The sequence below is a fragment of the Salvelinus alpinus genome, chromosome 13 (genome assembly GCF_045679555.1).
Source record: "Salvelinus alpinus chromosome 13, SLU_Salpinus.1, whole genome shotgun sequence".
NCBI lineage: Eukaryota > Metazoa > Chordata > Actinopteri > Salmoniformes > Salmonidae > Salvelinus > Salvelinus alpinus.
Genome location: NC_092098.1, coordinates 34,239,836 through 34,255,795, shown reverse-complemented (window position 1 = coordinate 34,255,795; position 15,960 = coordinate 34,239,836). Strand labels below are relative to the sequence as shown.

The 15,960-nt window shown below is 46.1% G+C and overlaps 1 long non-coding RNA gene across 1 annotated transcript in view; it reads right to left on the bottom strand.

Annotated features, from left to right (window-relative positions):
* Positions 1–246: 246 nt before the first annotated feature.
* The window catches only part of LOC139537582 (uncharacterized), a 97,638-nt gene continuing 81,924 nt past the window's right edge, over positions 247–15,960 (bottom strand). The window contains exon 3 of the long non-coding RNA XR_011667566.1: positions 247–539. This is a non-coding gene — a long non-coding RNA (uncharacterized lncRNA). The remainder of the gene's footprint in view (positions 540–15,960) is intronic.

Below are 15,960 nucleotides of genomic sequence, written 5' to 3'. Positions count from 1 at the left end.
CACCAAACGTAACAACCAACAAGCCCGCACAAACACCAGCGGGCAAAACGAACTTAAATAACACCCATCCCAAAACCCCAACAAGGAACAGGTGAAAACAATTAGACAGAAACAAACGAAAAGGAAAAAGGGATTGGTGGCAGCTAGTAGACCGGCGACGACGACCGCCACCCGAACAGGAAGGGGAGCCACCTTCGGTGGTATTCGTGACAGTACCCCCCCCCCCCCCCTGACACGCGGCTCCCGCAGCGCGCCGACACCGGCCTCGGGGTCGACCCGGGGGGCGAGGTGCAGGGCGATCCGGATGGAGGCGATGGAATTCCCTTAGTATAGTTGGATCCAATATATCCCCCACCGGGACCCAGCACCTCTCCTCCGGCCCGTACCCCTCCCAGTCCACGAGGTACTGCAGGCCCCTCACCCGGCGTCTGGGGTCCAGAATGGACCGTATCGTGTACGCCGGGGACCCCTCGATGTCCAGAGGGGGCGGAGGGACCTCCGGAACCTCACCTTCCTGCATGGGACCAGCTACCACCGGCCTGAGGAGAGACACATGAAACGAGGGGTTAATACGATAATACGAAGGGAGTAACTATCGATAACACACCTTGTTTATTCTCCTCAAGACTTTAAATGGCCCTACACACTGCGGACCCAGCTTCCGGCAGGGCAGGCGGAGGGGCAGGTTTCGGGTCGTGAGCCAGACCCTGTCCCCCGGTGCAAACACGGGGGCCTCACTGCGGTGACGGTCAGCGCTCTTCTTCTGCCATCCACTCGCCTGATGCAATGACTCCTGGACGGCTCTCCAGGTCTCCTTAGAGCGCTGCACCCACTCCAGGCTGACCGAGACCCCCAGACGCTCCATAAACGCCTTCCATACTCTGGACGTGAACTGGGGACCCCAATCAGAAACGATATCCTCGGGCACCCCGTAGTGCCGGAAGACATGGGTGAATAGTGCCTCCGCTGTCTGCAGGGCCGTAGGGAGACCGGGCAACGGGATAAGATGGCAGGACTTAGAGAACCGATCCACAATGACCAGGTCGTCGTGTTCCCCTGAGACAGGGGAAGATCAGTAAGAAAATCCACCGATAGATGGGACCACGGCCGTTGTGGAACGGGGAGGGGTTGTAATTTCCCTCGTGGCAAATGCCTAGGAGCCTTACTCTGGGCGCACACCGAACAGGAGGAGACATAGAATCGCACGTCTCTCACCAAGGTAGGCCACCAGTACTTCCCTCTAAGACTTCGCACCGTCCTCGAAATACCCGGGTGACCTGACGAGGGTAGACTATGAGCCCATCGAATCAATTGATCACGAACAGCGAGCGGCACGTACCTACGACCCTCCGGGCACTGTGGAGGCGCAGGTTCCTCCCTTAGTGCCCGCTCGATGTCCGCGCCCACCTCCCATACTACCGGTGCTACCAGCTTGGCAGCCGGAATGATGGGAGTAGGATCGATGGACCGGTCATCAGTGTCATATAGGCGGGACAGCGCGTCGGCCTTAGTATTGAGGGAACCTGGTCGATACGAGATCGTAAAACGAAATCGGGTGAAATACATGGCCCACCTTGCCTGACGAGGATTCAGTCTCCTAGCTGATCGGATATACTCCAGGTTATGGTGGTCAGTCCAGATGAGGAAAAGGTGCTTAGCCCCCTCAAGCCAGTGTCTCCACACCTTCAGAGCCTTAACCATGGCCAACAACTCCCTATCCCCCACATCATAATTCCGCTCCGCTGGCCCGAGCTTCTTCGGGGAAAAAAGCACAGGGGCGGAGCTTCGGTGGCGTACCCGAGCGCTGGGAGAGCACAGCTCCAACCCCAGCCTCGGATGCGTCCACCTCAACTATGAACGCCAAAGAAGGGTCAGGATGCGCCAACACTGGCGCGTCGGTGAACAGCGCCTTCAAACGACGGAAAGCTCCGTACGCCTCTGCTGACCACTGCAAGCGCACCGGCCCCCCCTTCAGCAGTGAGGTAATAGGGGCCTGGCCAACACCTGGTCAAAACCCCGGATAAACCTCCGGTAGTAATTGGCAAACCCTAAGAACCGCTGCACCTCCTTTACCGTGGTCGGAGTCGGCCAATTACGCACGGCCTTGACGCGGTCACCCTCCATTACCACCCCCGAGGTGGAAATGCGATAACCCAGGAAGGAAACGGCTCGTTTGGAAAACTCACATTTCTCTGCCTTCACGTACAGGTCATGCTCCAGCAGTCGCCCAAGAACCTTGCGCACCAGAGACACATGCTCGGCGCGTGTAGCGGAGTAGATCAAGATGTCGGCAATATACACCACTACACCCTGTCCATGCAGGTCTCTGAGAATCTCATCAACGAAGGATTGAAAGATGGCTGGAGCATTCTTTAACCCGTACGGCATGACGAGGTACTCATAATGGCCAGATGTGGTACTAAAATCGGTTTTCCACTCATCTCCCTCCCGAATACGCACCAGATTATACGCACTCCTGAGGTCCAGTTTCGTGAAGAATCGCGCCCCGTGAAATGATTCCACCGCCGTAGTGATGAGAGGTAGTGGGTAACTAAAACCCACAGTGATGGAATTTAGACCTCGATAATCAATACACGGACGCAAACCACCCTCCTTTTTCTTCACAAAAAGAAACTTGAGGATACGGGTGACATGGAGTGCCGAATGTACCCCTGTCCCAGAGCCTCCGTGACATATGTCTCCATAGCCAACGTCTCCTCCTGGGACAACGGATACACGTGACTCCTGGGGAGTGCAGCGTTTACCTCGAGGTTTATCACGCAATCCCCCTGTCGATGGGGTGGTAATAGGGTCGCCTTCCTCTTACTGAAGGCGATAGCCAAATCGGCATACTCAGCAGGAATGCGCACGGTGGAAACCTGGTCTGAACTCTCCACCGTTGTTGCACCGATGGAAACTCCTAAACACCTGCCTGAACACTCATCAGACCACCCCTGGAGAGCTCCCTGTCTCCACGAAATAGTAGGATTGTGAATAGCCAGCCAGGGAATCCCCAGCACCACCGGAAACGCAGGTGAATCAATAAGGAACAGACTAATCCGCTCCTTATGATTCCCCTGCGTAATCATCTCCAGAGGAATCGTGGCCTCCCTGACCAGCCCTGACCCTAACGGCCGACTATCTAAGGAGTGCACGGGGAAGGGGGTCTACCTTAACTAACGCAATCCTCAAACTCTGGGCGAGTCCGCGATCTATAAAATTCCCCGCTGCGCCTGAATCGACTAGCGCTTTATGCTGGAGAGAGGGGAAAAACCTCAGAAAACAGATGAACAAAAACATGTGACCAACAGGAAGCTCTGGGAGAGTGTGGTGCTGACTCACCTGGGGTGACCGAGGAGTGTTCTGCCTGCCCTCTCGACTCCCAGATGGACTCCTCCAGCACCGACCGGAAGTGTGCCCTCTCCGGCCACACTGGGTACAGGAGGAGCCTCCTCCTCCGGTCTCCCTAGATGCAGCCCCTCCTAGCTCCATAGGAATGGGAACGGGGGGGGGCAGGAGGTGGAACTGACAGGACCCTTTCAGAACGTCCGCGAGCAGCCAGCAGATGGTCTAGCCGGATAGACATGTCGATCAGCTCATCCAAGCTGAGCATAGTGTCCCGACAAGCCAGCTCCCTGCGGACGTCCTCTCTTAGGCTACACCTGTAATGGTCTATCAGGGCCCTGTCGTTCCTCCCTGCTCCAGCGGCCAAAGTCCGGAAGTCCAACGCAAAGTCCTGCGCGCTCCTCATCCCCTGCCGGAGATGGAACAACCTCTCACCCGCCGCTCGGACCTCCGGGGGATGATCGAACACAGCCCGGAAACGACGGGTGAACTCCAGGTAGTGACCCCTCGCTGAGTCGGGCCCGTTCCAGACGGCGTTGGCCCACTCCAGGGCCCTACCCGTCAGGCAGGAGACGAGGACACTCACGCTCTCCTCATCCGAGGGCACAGGCCGAACAGTGGCCAGGTAGAGATCGAGTTGTAGCAGAAATCCCTGGCACCCTGCCGCTGCTCCATCTTACTCCCTCGGAGGCGTGATGCGCAGAGCGCTGGCACCGGATCCCGCTGGAGGAGATGGTAGAGTTGCTGGTGGGAGGGTCGGTGGGGTAGTAGGGAGACCACTCCTCTCCCAACGGTCCATCCTCTCCATCATCTGATCCATTGCTGATCCAATGCGATGGAGGATGGACGTATGATGGACTCTCTCCTCCATCGTGGGGAGAGAGGTGGTCGCTACTCCTGCTGACTCCATCTGGTGGTGCGGGCTTCTGTAATGATGGGTGAGTGAAATGAGTGAGGAGTCAAATGCAGAGAGCGAAATGAACGGGAAAACGCTTTAATGTCCTTCAAAACGTAACAGGTCCAAAACATGGGTGAATGCCCAAAACACTGGCGCTAAACAAACCCCAAACCTCGTTACAAACACTGGACAGCGAAAACCCAAAACAAAACACGATACATCACCAAACGTAACAACCAACAAGCCCGCACAAACACCAGCGGGCAAAACGAACTTAAATAACACCCATCCCAAAACCCCAACAAGGAACAGGTGAAAACAATTAGACAGAAACAAACGAAAAGGAAAAAGGGATCGGTGGCAGCTAGTAGACCGGCGACGACAACCGCCGAGCACCATCCGAACAGGAAGGGGAGCCACCTTCGGTGATATTCGTGACACATGGCCTTATTTCTATTACAGCGTGTTGGATGACTGTCATTCATATTCCATTCACCCAGTTCAATGTAACATCGATAGGTTTAGGCTACTACATGATATTAGAATTTTCCCTATACCCATCATGAGGTTGCAACAACCCAGCCTATGAATGAAAGTTTACGACATAGGTGCACACAGGTTGAGAGAAAAATTTGAGGTGACAGATTGAGGTGACACATTCAATACCGCCTTGCACACTCTTGCCTGCATGTAGCTGACCTATGGTGTAATTATTAGTCCAACAGTTGCAAACAAGAGTTTATTGGACAAATTCAGGTATGTTTATCCCCGTTTCATTCTGTTTGCTTCCGTTTCAGAAAAAAAAAATCAACAGAATCTCAGAATGAATACACCCCTGATCACAGGTAAACACAGTTCACTTTCATAGCAGCCACGTTGCATTCCTTCTCACATCTATGCACTCTCCTCCTCTCACCTTTTCCCTTCGCTTGTGGACTTCAATGCACAACACATCAGCTGTATGTGACCAGGCGAAAAACCTTTCCAAGCCAAACCATATCATAATCGCTACACACAGCCTGCATCGTCACCATATTATCTAAAGTAACATAATACGTAATAGTCAACATAGTTCATCGGTGTAGCACGTTCGTAAACCCGCTGCAATCATGCAGTAAACTTATAGTGTAGAGTCAGTAAGCAGTTTTGTAGTTATACCGGCGGGCCCTGGTGGCAATAAATGAGTAAAACCAAAAGCGTACTTTGACTCAGAAGAGTTCCAGTGTCGTGTTGGCTAGTCATAGCCAGCTAGCTAACATAGCATCCCTCTGTTTGCGCTGGGTGTTTGAGCAGGCTAAACTAGCGAGCTATATTTGCTAGCTAAGTAAGTGAAAGGGGGGGGAAATGACGAAATATATAGCTTTCTCTCTTGATTCTCCTTCATTTTTGAAGAAATTAATTTGTTCAAAACTGTTCAACTATTGTCTCTTTGAGTCAACTACTCACCACATTTTATGCACTGCAATGCTAGCTAGCTGTAGCATATGGTTTCAGTACTAGATTCATTCTCTGATCCTTTGATTGGGTGGACAACATGTCAGTTCATTCTGCAAGATATTTGATAGGTTGGAGGATGTTGTTCATAATTAATGTTTAATTCTGGAAGGGGGTGAAAACCATGAGCCTTCTAGGTTGTGTATTGAAGTCAATGTACCCAGAGGAGAACGAAAGTTTGCTGTCCTCTGGCTACACCATGGTGCTACTCTAGAAAGTGCTGGTGAGGCTACTGTAGACCATTGCAAAACAGTGTGTTTTAATCAATTATTTGACACGTGAATATATTTCGTATAGTTTTATCTAAAATGGATGACTTTTAAAAATATTTTACTATTTTTATGAAATTCACTGAGGAGGATGGTCCTCCCCTTCATCCTCTGAGGAGCCTACACTGCTTTAACACCCTATGCTCCTTTGAGAACCCTCTTTCAAAGTCTCAGAGATCTCTTCTTCTAGCCTTGGTCGTTTGTCAAAATAATGGGCAACTGGGATTTTTATACATGACCTTAAGCATGATGGGATTGTAATTGCTTAACTCAGGAACCACACCTGTGTGGAAGCACTTGCTTTCAATATACTTTGTAGCTCTCATTTAGTCAAGCGTTTCCTTTATTTAGGCAGCTACTGTACCTGTATATGATATTACCCAGGACACCTGTTGTTATTATCTGGTTATTAAGCAAATGTTAAATTACTTTCTGTTGAACGCATGATTTTTCCCTGGTCAATTCTTTTTTTAAATTACAACTTAGAATAGGTTTCATATTGTATTGACAGTCTTTATACACAATACATAAAAGCTACACAAACCATTTATAAGCAAAGTCATCCTCTAAAGTGTGATAAGGTCATTACATTATTTCACCTGTCCAGTCCACTTAAATTCTGTATATACAGGTGAAAACAATGGTGTACAGACCAGATCTAGTATGCAGAGCAGATTTGGAGATAAAGTATGGACATGATAGATTGAAGACTATTTCATTTGGTCCTGTTTTCATGCATTATTTCCTACATTTTCTATATTCTAACTCTGTAATTTGAATCAAAGACTTGAACTGTACTTTTTATATCAGCATGTAAAGATGAACTAACAACCTAATTAGGCCTAACTTAAGGAGTATTTTCTCAAATCTGCAAATTAATCAAAAAGAAGCTTGAGATGATATCGTTAGATCAAGCTGTTACCAAAGTTGTGTTCCACTCTATACAAGCTTCAACATTTAAAAAACAGTGTCAGAGGATTGTTTTTTGTGTGGGACCACCTGTGTAGACGTACCCTTCACATACAGAGCTGTGAGTTAGTCCTCTCCCTCACTATGCTTGGTGTGGAGTCAGCAAAACACGTAGAGAGAGAGAGCGGAAGGGAGAGATCGAGTAGGGAGTGCAGTGATGAACATGCTGGAAACCATGGCAACGCCAGGGAACAAACACCGGCCATGCTTCAGTCTCCAAATGAGGCAGCCACATATTGACGGCATGGATGACCACCGTGTGCCAAAGGTAGGCAGGGCTGCTGACTGATTCACAGTTGGTGGCTTCTCGATGAGTCCTTGATTCCTACACCTCCTCTGTACACGACAAGGGGATTGGATGGGTATGGTGACTCACTCACTGTAGGTGGATTATAGTCCAAGCACAATACAGTAGGAGGCTGCCAGTTTTATTATATTTAATGTAGGAACAGCTGGATTCAGTGGGTGACTCACGCCAAGACGTCAGCTAGAGTAGAGTTGAAAATGTAGTGGGTACAGCACGTAGAAGTTATGAATGGGTGTGAGGAGTTGACAATGCTTGAAGGACAGAGAGGAGTATAGCATTTACATCAGGTGTGGGTCAGTCGGTGGTGCGTACCTGACTGGTTAAGGGAGGGCTTGTGCTGTAAGAGGTTTTGAAAGAATGTCTGGCGTCGTTGTTATTCTGCGTGGTTCTGATGAAAAAGGTGATTAGTCATCACTCATGGCCCACTCATCAAAATAGTTTCTAGCCGGCCACTACTTCAAATGGACGAATACAAAATGTATTAATTCCCATTGGTTTCTCTACACTAATAATGTTAACTATTTTTTTTGAGTAAACTTGACATATTTACGATATTTGTAAATATACAGTTGAAGTTGGAAGTTTACATACACTTAGGTTGGAGTCATTAAAATTTGTTTTTCAACCACTCCAAAAATGTATTGTTAACAAACGAAAGCTTTGTCAAGTCGATTAGGACATCTACTTTATGGATGACACAAGTAATTTTTCCAACAATTGTTTACAGACAGATTATTTCACTTATTCACTGCATCACAATTCCAGTGGGTCAGACGTTTACATACACTAATCTGACTGTGCCTTTAAACAGCTTGGAACATTCCAGAAAATGGTACCATGGCTTTAGAAGCTTCTGATAGGCTAATTGACATCATTTGAGTCAATTGGAGGTGTAATTGTGGATGTATTTCAAGGCCTACCTTCAAACTCAGTGCCTCTTTGCTTGACATCATGGGAAAATCAAAAGAAATCAGCCAAGACCTCAGAAAAATTGTTCATCCTTGGGAGCAATTTCCAAATGCCTGAAGGTACCACGTTCATCTGTACAAACAATAGTATGCAAGTATAAACACCATGGGACCATGCAGCTGTCATACCGCTCAGGAAGGAGACGAATTCTGTCTCCTAGAGATGAATGTACTTTGGTGCGAAAAGTGCAAATCAATCCCAGAACAACAGCAAAGGACCTTGTGAAGATGCTGGAGGAAACAGGTACAAAAGTTTCTATATCCACAGTAAAACGAGTCCTATATCAACATAACCTGAAAGGCAGCTCAGCAAGGAAGAAGCCACTGCTCCAAAACCGCCATAAAAAAAGCCAGACTACGGTTTGTAACTGCACATGGGGACAAAGATCGTAATTTTTGGAGAAATGTCCTCTGGTCTGATGAAACAAAAATAGAACTGTTTGGCCATAATGACTATCGTTATGTTTGGAGGAAAAAGGGGGATGCTTGCAAGCCGAAGAACACCATCCCAACCGTGAAGCACGGGGGTGGCAGCATCATGATGTGGGGGTGCTTTGCTGCAGGAGGGAACTGGTGCAGTTCACAAAATAGATGGCATCATGAGGGAGAACAATTATGTGGATATATTGAAGCAACATCAAGACATCAGTCAGGAAGTTAAAGCTTGGTCGCAAATGGGTCTTCCAAATGAACAATGACCCCAAGCATACTTCCAAAGTTGTGTCAAAATGGCTTAAGGACAACAATGTCAAGGTATTGGAGTGGCCATCACAAAGCCCTGACCTCAATCCAATAGAAAATGTGTGGGCAGAATTGAAAAAGCGTGTGAGAGCAAGGAGGCCTACAAACCTGACTCAGTTACTACAGCTGTCAGGATGAATGGGCCAAAATTCAAAACTTATTGTGGGAAGCTTGTGGAAGGCTATCCGAAACGTTTGACCCAAGTTAAACAATTTAAAGGTAATGCTACCAAATACTAATTGAGTGTATGTAAACTTCTGACCCACTGGGAATGTGATGAAAGAAATAAAAGCTGAAATAAATCATTCTCTCTACTATAATTCTGACATTTCACATTCTTAAAATAAAGTGGTGATCGTAACTGACCGAAAACAGGGAATTTTTACTAGGACTAAATGTCAGGAATTGTGAAAAACTGAGTTGAAATGTATTTGGCTAAGGTGTATGTAAACTCCGACTTCAAGTGTATGATGTATTTATGAATGTTATAATGTGAACCTATTTATCTCCCACAGGATGAAAGCCTCTGCAAGATCACTCCACAAGCTCAAGGTAGAAGTAATACTGTACCGGAAGAGAGAGAGAGAGCTGCAATGGGGACTCAAACCGTGGCTACTACGCATTACGGATGAAACGGTTACCGGTTTCACGATAAACCAGGTAAAATTCCCGACGATTGTTTGATTACCACGGTTTGAAAAACTCATGGTAAATACTGTCCAGCATCAACCAAAGTTAGCAACAGTCTGACGCAGGCGCAACGTGGGTTTTGTGTGTGAAAACGTGGCGAAAGGCAGTGACAGTTCTCGGGAGATTTTCAGCCTTCTAAGAGGACCAAATCTGAAGTGTGGTCGTATTTTGGGTTTTACAAGAGTGCTGAGGGAAACTTAATCAAAGATGGTCACCCTGTCTACAGAACATACAAAAATCGCTGCGAAAGGCGACAACACTTGAGTCGTCTTCGTGACCACCACTTTATAGCGAATTCAAGGTAAGTTAACCTTTAGCTCAATGCATGATGTGGGGACTTCTGAATGGGGGGGAAATGTAATGGGTTGTCTGTCTAACTTGCTAATAGCTTGTCAATAATATAAACTGAGGCTTTCAGTGTTACCTACTCTTGTAAAAACACTACACCTTGTTCAGCTGCTGTATGCGTTGTGTGTCTGCAGACTCTACTCGCCCATTGCACACGATAACACGTTATGTAGTTTAGCCACCCAACCAACATATTTTGTTCATTTAAAATCCAGCAGTCAACTTGGTTGTAAAGGTGTTCCAACAGGAGAAACACTATAGACTCCTATACAAGTCTCATTTGTATTTATGTAAATTGTGGATGGGGTCATTGCATATACTCAAATGCAACACAAGAGATAGACTGTGTGTGTGAGTGAGTGATCATAATTATAATGTAACACTGTCAGGACCCGGTGTGAGAAACAGTCACTAATAGTCGGCAGAACCCAGAAGATGAGGCAGACACAGCAGTACTAGAGACGGTGGTTTAATCAAGGTAAAAGATCTTCAGGCAAAAATATAAATCCACAACGTCAAAAGTAAAGCCAAGAGAAAAAATGGATATCCTCCAAAATACAAAGAAAATCCACAAAGTGGTAAGAACAGCAGGGAAAAAACAAACCTCAAAAGACGAATCAAAAATAAACAAGAACAAAACCAGAGTACCTCTGGAAAATCCAACAAGAGAAATATATGTTCACAGCATGGGGCTGGGAGCTAACATACAAACACAGAGCAAAGAACTGAGTGACACTAATGGTTTAAATACCTACAAGGAAATGAGGCACAGGTGAAAACAATAACTAGAAGGGAAAAAAACAAAAGGTTCAAAAAGGCGCAATGGGGAAATCTAGTGACCAAAACCTGAATAGTCCTGGCCAAAACCTGACAAACACCACCAATAATAATACATTTGCTATTCCCTTGTTTACAGAGTGGGCGTGCAGCAGGCAAAACCAGTGATGCTACTGGTCCCTCCTCATCTACAGTTGTGACATAGACACTCAAGCAAGCATTTAAAAGGCAGGCTGCTTATGCACCCACATCAAAAAAAGCTCAAGACCTCACTGCAGCCTTTTCATATTACAGTGCAAAGGACATGGTGCCAATACAAATTGTTGAGAGTCCTGGCTTTCTGAGGCGATGAAGGTTGCCGTGGTCTCACTACAAAGTGCCATCATGAACACTTTTTTCCAATAATGAAATCCCAAACCTATACAACCAGGTTAAAGCTGATGTTGGAAAATGTTTGGCTCAAGGCACATGGTTTGCAACTACTGACCTTTGGACCAGTGGTCAACCCTACATCAGCTTCACTATCCATTACCTCACCCCAGACTGGCAACTGGAATCCAACTGCCTGGAGAAACAGGGATCAACAAGAAAGACCTGGTCTGCATAACCACAGACAACACAACAAACATGATCAAGGCTTTTGAAGAGTTCCCAGATCTGTGGCTTGGGTGCTTTGGCCATAATTTGAACCTGGTCATCTCAAAGGCTTTGAAAATTCAGAGAGTTGACACAGTAGTCAAGGCCTGCCGTCATCTAGTCCAAGGCTTCTCACGGAGCTGGAAGAGGAGGAGAGAACGGAGAGAAAAGCAAGCTGCCCTCAACATGCCACCGAAGGCTCTGATCCATGATGTGGTGACCCGATGGGGATCTACACACAAGATGCTTGAGCGTTTCCTCAGCCAACAGCAGCCAGTCTGTGCGACACTGGCTGGAGAAAGAGGAACATGGCATCTGATGGCCAAGGATGCCGACATAAGTGTCATGGAGCAACTGTGCCAGCTCCTTAAACCTCTAAGCAAGTTTACATATGCACTTGCCTCAGAGACACGAGTGACACGGTCAGCCATCAAGCCTGTCCTGGACCACCATCACCTGTGATGTTCTGGTGGAAAAGGATATGGAGCCATCCCTGACCAAGGGGATGAAAAGGGTAATGAGAGAAGACCTTATCAACAGATACACAGAGAAGGCAAAGAGAGTCATGCACATGGCTTGTTTCATTGACCCCCACTTCAAAAGGAGCTTTTTAGATGGCAGCTGCACAAGTCAGGGAAGAACCACAAAGCACCAGCAGCACCTCCACCACCAACACCCCCACAGCGGCATCAGATGGGAAGGCCTGGCTGGGTTGCTGAGAAAGATCACCTCCCTGCTGCCTTGTTGAGGTAAAGAGGGTCAGATTCCAACCACTCCAGAAGACAGAGTAAAATAATAGATCAAGGTCTACCTGTCTCTGCCACCCATTCCAGCAGGAGAGGATCCACTGGTGTGGTGGAGGGGCCATGCATCAGAGCTGCCTCACCTTGCCAGGGTTGCCAGGAAGCTTTCGTGCATCCCAGCAACCAGCGTGCCATCAGAGAGTGTTCAGTGCTAGCGTGCACATGGTTTCCCCTCGCAGATCACTACTTAAACCGGACAAAGTAAATATGCTGACATTTTTACATTTGAACATTTACAAGTGAACAAAGATACATACATACAGGATGTTAGGCCAGCAGCAACTTATTTCTTTATGAAGGAGAGAACGGACATACAATCAGTGCTGTTCATTTGATTTGTTTACATATGGTTGTATTGTTCTTACATGCACATTGCTTTACTTGTGTTGCTTTTATATGCGCATTTGATTTGCTTACTTAAGGTTGTGTTCATTAAAACCTGTACTAAGGAAACTTTTACCTCATGGCCACATGGTGCCATCTTTAATGTTAATGTTATTATTTTAATGTTTATGCAGACAAAAAGTGCATAGTGCTGCTAATTATATTTGCTGTTTGTTGGTTTTCAATATAAAACTTGGTGAAATGATTTCAGTGTGTGTATCAGTACTTTCTGAACATTTTCAGCACATTTGAACAATACCACGATAATACTGATAACCGTGATAATTTTGGTCACTATAATCGTGATATTACATTTTCATACCGTTTCATCTCTACTATGCATGTATATTGTGTTACAGTATTTCACCTCCAGAAAGAAGCCAGCACTGAGCCTCAAACTCGCACAAGTGCATGCTCCCCAATGCCTCGTGAGACCACTGGAGTGATCCCTCCACTGACACCAATATAGCAGGAGAACGAAAGCCGCAACAGGGACTCAAAACAGTGCAGAGGCAAGAATCCAATAGACTGTTCCACAAAAGCCCAGGCAGAGGCGGTACAACAATAACATACTCTGTGTTACACAACCAACTGAAAGTTGAGGAAAAAGAGCCAACCTCGCATGACAGAGCTCACCCTCCTTGTTCGTTTGTCTGCCCCCCAGGGCTACATGTGCTGCCACCTGCCATCCCCCGGGAACCTGTCCCCCCTCTGGATCCAGCACGTTGGGGGATCCTGGGGTGTGCGTGAGTGGGCCCCCCACCATAGGTCAAGACCAAGGGCTGGGGGTGGATTAGGCCAGTACACTCACTCAATGACTCATAGGTATAGTGAATGGCAGTGCCTCTGCCTCGCTCTCCCAACCCCATTTTCTCCCTCCAATGTCCTTCTAGACTCATGCTGGCTGTGGTAATCATATGCCAAAAGCAAGACGGCAAGGAGTCAATAAATCAATGCAAATCACCCGAGATTCGCTTCACTGTAGCAAATGTACAGTATCCATGTAGAGTGGCATTAGCTGGAATGGAAGCGGTACGGACGGATAAGAGCATCTGCTAAATAGCAAAACGTGCAAATGTGTGAGGAGAGTGAAGATAAAGGAGAAAGTTTGCTGTCTAAACATGAAAAATACATATATAGTTGTTTACTCAACAATATGTATAGAAAGTAGATACACATGGATGTATGTTATGTAAAATGTAAACAACTACAGAAACCTTGTCATTTTCTTTGACAGGTTCATGAAAAGACAGTGTCACAGTAGCAAACGGTTGCTAACTGTAAACAACCTTAGCTGACTAGATAACCATCTTGGCTAACTGAGGCGAAGCAGTTATTTAATTTGCAACCACACTACCACTATTCACTAGCAAATGTTACAGAAAACTGCAAGGTGTCTCCAGCAATGTTCCCTCAAATTTTTGGGGGCACTGAGCGCAAACTTTAACAGAAAATTCTGTGAACTTCCAGCGAATGTTTACTGTGAACACTGAGGCTGTGCCCGCTTTAAGTTACAGTCTTAACAGTGACCTTGTAGGCTACTATGGCTATTTGATCATAATGTAGGCCTACCAGAATGACCTACCATCAAAAACAATGGTGAAAATTCATCCCATAACATTTTAACATGGAAATAGCTGTTCTATCATTCAGCCTACAGTAGGAGCCTATGTGTGGTGTTCAATGTAGGCCTATATTCCATGAAACTTTTGAAAAAAAACATGTAGGGCTTGACATTAACCTGTTTATCCACTTGTTCTTCAGACAAGTGTAACACCTACTTCCATTCCCTCTGCTTGACATCGCCAGTCTACTAACCACAGAACCTGGCAACCATTATTACACACACCTGCTCCGCATCATTACACACACCTGCTCCGCATCATTACGCACAACTGGACTTCATCATCACCTTGATTACCTTCCCATTATTTAGCCCTCAGTAGCCTAGGTAATCAGGCAGTATTGGTTAGTTTTATTGTTCAGTATGCATCCCCGTTTTGTTAATTTGCCTTGCATTATTGTTATTAAACTCTCATTCTGCACCTGCTTCTTGACTCCCTGTGTATACGTGACAACAAGGTGACTGAGAATGTTGTTTGATGCAAGAAACCACTTTACAAAATAAAATGCATTATCATTCCCATACCACTATTACAGAGAATCAGACAAATTATGCTACCCTCTGCCTATTGGCTACTTCGCTTATTCAAGCCTTTCTCAAAATACAACACTGCACCTTTAAGACCAAAAAAAAGAGAAGCTCTTTACCTGACTCGCTTACGTTTTGTGCTCTTGTAGGTGTCACGTTCCTGACCTTATTTCCCTTGTTTTGTATTTATTTAGTATGGTCAGGGCGTAAGTTGGGGTGGGTTGTCTATGTGTGTTTTCTATGTTGGGATTTTGTGTTCGGCCTGGTATGATTCTCAATCAGAGGCAGCTGTCAATCGTTGTCCCTGATTGAGAATCATACTTAGGCAGCCGGGGTTTCACGTGTGGTTTGTGGGTGTTTGTTCCTGTGTTAGTGTTTCGCCACACGGGACTGTTACGGTATGTTCGTTTGTTGTTTTGTATCGTATATTGTTTTCGTGTTTATTAAATATCATGGAAACTTACCACTCTGCACATTGGTCCTCCGATCCTTCTCGCCTCTCCTCGTCCGATGAGGAGGACGACTTAGACTGCCGTTACAGTAGGAAGCAATCACTCCCCTATTACTGACTGAAAATGATCTATAACTGGCTAATAACTAATAACTTACTAGTGAAGGATATTAACAAAATGTGCACACGTGGCTACATGCAGCTCTCACTTTGATCTCAAAACAAGTGCATCTACTCAAGACCGCTCATGCTGTAAACACAGTCCAGTTCAAAGTAAATGGCACAGATCCATATAGGGCAATGGTCTATTTGCATATAGGCCTACTGAGCTCTGATTGTTTATGCCACACCGGTCTGTGTAAAGTACGGGCTGAGTAGTGCATGTCAATGCAATTGAATCATACTCCGATGTGTTCTGTCTACAACAAAATCTCTTATATTTCTGTGTTCATCTTTCAGAAGAACATATGGATTTTTTAGACAATCAGAATGGTGAAAAAAATGCATGCTGAAGGCAAATAAATCCCCTCTACAAATTATTACTAACCCAAACAGTGGGGAACAATGAGGGCCTTCTACGCTTTCAGAGAAAGGCACAGGATTTATAAAATACTAATAATTATTATTTTCAATGATGTTCTGATTTAATCTCTTCAGTTTTTGCTAGAATGTAAAGGGTAACACTGAAGAGAAAAAAATATCCATCAGGATTTTTCTTTGGTGGTTTC